General features: G+C 38.8%; 1 protein-coding gene and 1 non-coding gene across 2 annotated transcripts in view; one reads left to right on the forward strand and one right to left on the reverse strand.

Moving 5' to 3' along the window:
* Nucleotides 1-5,873, forward strand: part of MYO7B (myosin VIIB) — a 151,072-nt gene that overhangs the window by 27,937 nt on the left and 117,262 nt on the right. The window lies entirely within an intron of this gene.
* Nucleotides 337-414, reverse strand: TRNAS-GCU. The gene has a single exon. It is a non-coding gene; the product is annotated as a tRNA-Ser (tRNA).

Raw genomic sequence — 5,873 nt, forward strand, 5'->3', positions numbered from 1 at the left:
AATGACATGAGACAAAGTATATGTGAACTGCTGTATGAAAAGTGAATTTACTCTGTAAATCTTCACCCAAATCCTAATAAAAAAAATAAAAAAAAAAGAACAGAAAGATAAGCTATCCAATTAAGAAATTTGTAGACTACATTAATAAACACTTCAGCCAAGAAGATATTCTAGTGGCCAACTAACACATAAAGAAATGTTCACTGTCTTTAATCTTTAAGAAAACAAACAAACAAACAACTCACTGCCATCAAATCAATTCTGACTCATAGTGACCCCACTGGGTTTCCAAGGCTATAAATCTTTACACAAGCAGACTGCCTTATCTTTCTTCTGTGGAGTGGCTGGTGGGTTTGAACCACCGGCCTTTTGGTTAGCAGCCAAATGTCTTAACCACTACACTACCAGGTCTCCTTCATTAGTCATTGTTGTTGTTGTATGCTATCGAGTCAGACCTGACTCATAGCGACCCCTCCTTGGGGTATCACTTGCAGTATCACTACAGAAGTAGATTGCCCCATCTTCCTTCCGAGGAGTGGCTGGTGGGTTTGAACCACCAGTCTTCTGATTAGCAGTCAAGTGCCTTAGGCACTATGCATTAGTCATTAGAGAGGTGCAAATCAAAAAAATGATACATCATCTCATCCTAGCAATGATGAAAAAGTTCAACAAAACAGAAAACAACAAATACTGGCCAGAGTGTAGAGAGATGGTAACTCTCATTCACTACTTGTAGGACTGTAAAATGTAGCAACCGTTTGGAATATGGCATGGAGTATCCTTAGAAAGTTGGAAATAGAAATGCCATTTGATACAGCAATCCTATTACTCCTAAAGAAGCGAGAGCTGGGACACAAATAGATATAAGCACTCCCTTGTTTGTTGAAGCATTATTCACAATAGCAAAGAGATGGAAACAACCCAAGTGTCCATCAATGGATGAATGGATAACCAAACAATGGTATGTACACCCAATGGAATGCTATGCAACACTGAAAAACAGTGAAGAATCTGCGAAACACCTCATAACATAGATAAACTTGGAGGACATTATTCTGAGTGAAATAACCAATCACAGTAGGACAAATATTATATTAGTCCACTATCGTGAAAACTCAAGGAGAGGTTTGCACGTGGAAGGAAACTTTCTTTATTGGTTACCAGGGATGGGAGGGGAAGGGAAGGAAAATTACAAACTAGGAAAGAAACTGTATTAATTTGGTTGACGGGAAAGGCAATAAATCAAAAGTAAATGACCAGCACAATAATACTAAGGAAAAGGAAGACACAGAGAGATGGATAAGAGTCATGGACAATGAAGGTAAACATTATTACATATGCAATCCTGCATTATCATTAAAAACAAACAATCTACAAGTGGATACATAGGTAGAAAGGCAAGATGATCAGCTATAGGTAAGTATAAGTTCTTGGAGGCTACAGGTCCGAGTTCCAAGTGCCAGGCTCTAGGGGCTGGGTCCAAACCCCTCAACCTTGGGTTTCAGCTTTGCCTCTTGCTCCCAGCCCACTGAAGCTAGAGGCTTTTCTTCAGCCAAGCAGCTGCTGGCTGCTGAGCCTAAAAAGCCCAAGGTCGACAAATAAAATGGTACAGTCCCAATATCACCAAACAACACAGCAGGCCACTAATTCAAGTCCAGAAAAGGTACCAAGATTGGCAGGGTATGGAAGACTACTGAACAACAACTTGGCAACATGCGGGGTTCAAGCTTGCCAAAAAGCTAGAGACCTTCCTCAATGCTGCTTCTTATATACTGGTAGCAGACCACATGCACATCCCTAAGGCAGCTACACAGCTGCTCCAGTAGAGTCCACCAAAGAACTGATTGCCAGTCTCACCAGGTGAGATAAGTACATCCAGCTGCCCAGCCATTCAACCAGACCCAGCCAAGTTGACACACAACCTTAACTACCATATGGGCTCAGGACCATAGTTACAGGGAACATCAAGGTCAATTGGCATACAGTCTACAAAGACAATGTTCTATATCTTACTTTGGTAAGTAGCAACCAGTATCTTAAAAGCCCGTGAGAGGCCACCTAAAGTGCAAGTATTGTTCTTTCCTGTTTGAAACAAAGAAAAGTGAAGAAAATCAAAGACACAGGGAAACAATTAATCCAAGGGATTAGTGGACCATGTGAACCTCAGCTACCATGAGCCCAAGACCAGAAGATCTAGATGGTGCCCAGCTACCACTGCCAACCATTCTGAAAAGAGATCACAATAGGAAATCCTGTATAGAGGACAAAAGTGGAATAAAATTCAAAATCATAGAAAAGACCAGGCTTACTGCTCTGATAGAGACTGGTGGAACTCCTAAGACTATGGCCCTTAGGTACCCTTCAACCCCAGAGCTGAACTCACTCCTCCTGGCTTGACTTTCAGCCAAACAATAAACAGGCCTATGAGGTGAACAATAATACCAGGGTGGTACACACTCCTTAGAACTACCAACCCTACAAGATCAAAAGTGCAACATTTGCCCAGGGATAAAGCTCAGAAGGCAGGAATGAGTGGGAAAGAAGGACAAAGTAAATTGTAACCACAGGGAGAAATGTGAAGAGTGTTGTTACATTTGGAGATTGTAATCAATGTCACAAAAAAAAAAAAAATGTGTATGAATTGTTGAATGGAAAACCAATTTTCTCTGTAAACTTTCACCCAAATCACAATAAAAAGTTAAAAGATAAAGAAAAGAATGTCCCCTCTCAGCACTCCTATTCAATATTTATTGAAGATTGTAGCCAGAGGAATCAGGCAAAAAAAAAAAAAAAAAGAAGAAGAAAAGAAATAAAAGGAATCAATATTGGAAAGGAAGGCAGAAAACTATTTCTGTTTGGAGAATAGAAATGATCCTAGACATGATTCTGTACATAGAAAATCCCAAAGAATCCACAAGAGGTAATAGAATTTAGCAAAGTTTCAGGATACAAGGTCAACACACAAAAATCTGTTGAGTTTCTATACATAGCAGTGAGAAGTCTGGAAAGGAAATTAAGAAAACAATTCCATTTACAATAACATCTAAGGAAATAAAACACCTAGAAATAAATGTAATCAGGAATGTGAAAGACTTACATAATGAATATTATAAATCACTGCTAAAGAGATTAAAGAAAACGTAAATAAATGGAAAGACATTCTAGGTTCATGTATTGGAAGACATAATATTGTTAACATGTCAATACTATCCATAGAAATCTATAGATTCAACATAATCCCAATCAAAAAGAATTCCAACAGCCTTCTTTACAGACATGGAAAAAACAATCTTCAGCTATACATGGAATGGTAAGAGGTCCTGAAGCTAAAGCAATTCTGAGGTAAAAGAACAAAGTAGGAAGACTCGCATATCCTGGTTTCAAAATATACTATATTTTGGGGATTTTTTGTGGTTGTTGTTGTTGATATATTGCTACAGTAATCAAAATAGTAATCAAAAACTGGTATAATAATAGATGCATAGACCAATGGAATATAATTGAGAACCCAAAAATGAACCCATGTATCTATGGTCAAACGAGCTCTGGTGGTGCAGTGGGTAAGGCATCTGGATGCTAACCAGAAAGTCAGTGGTTCAAAAACACTGGCTGCTCTGCAGGAGGAAGATGAGGCAATCTACTTCCTTAAAAATTTGTAACCTTGGAAGCCCAATGGGGGTCGCTATGAGTTGGAATCTGCTTGATGGCAGTGGGTTTTGGTTTTACCTATGGTCACCTGATTTTTGGCAAGTGTGCTGTCTTGATTCTCTAGTGCTGTTATAAAAGACATACCACAAGCAGATGGCTTTAACAAATAGATATTTATTCTCTTAAAGATTAGGAGGCTAAAAGTTCAAATGCAGAGTGCTGACTATAGAGGCTGGATAAGGTTCCTTGACCTTTGGCTTTAGCTCTGCCTCTTATTCAAGGCCCACTAGAGCTAGAGGCAAGGAGCTCTAGTGGTGCAGTGCCTAAGACATTTGATTGCTAACTGGAAAGTTGGTAGTTCTAAACCCACCAGCCACAGATGGGACAATCTACTTCCATAAAGATTTAATGCATTGGAAACCCAATGGTGGTTACTTTGAGTTGGAATCAACTAGATAGCAGTGGGTTTGTTTTTTCTTTTGGAGCTAGAGGCATCTCCTAAATTAGACAGCTGTGGGCTGCTGAGGCCGATGAACCCAAGTTCAGCAAGTAAAATGACACAGTCCCGAGATCAGCAGACAACACGGCAGACCACTGAGATGAAGGCTCAGCTGAGTGCAGGATCCAGATGGGCCAAGAGCTAGAGACTTTTCTCTAAAGTTTTTCTTATATACTGGAAGCAGGGCACACCCTGAAGGCAACTACTTAGCTTCTCACAGCAGATTCCGCCATGGAGGTGATTACAATTTCATCGTGGGGTATAATGACAGGCAGCTGCCCAGCGACTGAAAACCATAGCCCAGCCAGGTTGACATATAACTTTAACTACTGCAGGTGCTAAAATCATCCAATGGAGAAGGAGAAGTCTCTTCAGTAAATGATACTGGGAAAATTGTATTTCCAGATGCAGAAGAATGAATCAGGATACATACACAAAAATCAGTTCAAAATACATTAGGGACTTAAGTGTAAAAACCAAAACCATAAAATTCTTAGAAGAAAATATAGGCCAACTTTTTAACATTGGATTATTTGATATAATAACAAAAGCACACACAAAAAAGACAAAATAGATCAATAGGACTTTGTAAAAATTAAATACAAATAGTCCCTGACTTACAAAGTGGTCCTGTTCTGACAACACTGTCATAAGTCAATTCTGACATAAGCCAAAAATCTCACTTTTTAAAAAAGTTTTCACTATCATTGCCTTTTATTATCAGTATTTTTATAAATCTGATTTTTATTTATCTTTGGTGGTTGGAAACATTACATACAAACTTTCTGATATACATGTTGTCCTTGTTGCTGTTATGTGCTGTTGAGTCGGACCCAACTCATAGCAACCCCTCCTTGGGTTTCTGAGGCAGTATCACTATGGAAGTAGATTGCCCGACCTTACTTCTGAGGGGTGGCTGGTGGGTTTGAACTGCCAGCCTTCTGGTTAGCAGTCAAGTACCTTAGGCACTGCACTACCAGAGCTCCTACTTTAATACATACAAACGTAAAAAAACACAAAATTCCTGAAAACTTACTCTCCTAATGAAAAGTGGGACAACACTGGCATTTTGTCAGTTGTGCCAATATTCCACTTGTGGAAGGTTCTGGATTATCTGTATTACACCTGGGAATAAGGATGGCATTTTCAGTCAGAAAATTAGTGAGAGTTTTCTGCATGGTCCCCCCTTTTTTTTTTCCTTCATATATTTATGGTGACATCTCACTGCTTCCTGAATCTGCTTATCACCATTAACAAAGCATTCAGCATTTGGGTTCACATTTTCACACAATGGAAGCCCCTGATTTAGTTCAGAAAACCAAATCTATATGGCAGTATTTTGAACAGTAAATTATATAATTGAACATCTGAGACTGATAACATTAGCAAATTACATGCTGCAACATTGTAAGTAGTACATATTACTAATGGTAAGATGTATATAAAAAAAGAGAGTATGGTTATAAGTGAAGTTCATTGTAACATAAATACATCATAAAGATGTTCATCAAAGACTTTACCCAAAAAGTGAAAAGAAAACTACTAATTAGGGAAATATCTTCAGGAACTGTGTATCTGATAACAGTCTAATATTCTATCTATCTATCTATCTATCTATGTGTGTGTACACACACACATATTGTTGTTGTTGTTGTTGTTATGTGCCGTCGAGTCAAACCCGACTCATAGCGACCCCTCCTTGGGTTTCCAAGGCAGTATCACTACG

This window comes from Orycteropus afer, unplaced genomic scaffold (assembly GCF_000298275.1).
Source record: "Orycteropus afer afer isolate SDZICR_OR568_19922 unplaced genomic scaffold, OryAfe1.0 scaffold00612, whole genome shotgun sequence".
In the NCBI taxonomy this organism is placed as follows: Eukaryota; Metazoa; Chordata; class Mammalia; order Tubulidentata; family Orycteropodidae; genus Orycteropus; species Orycteropus afer.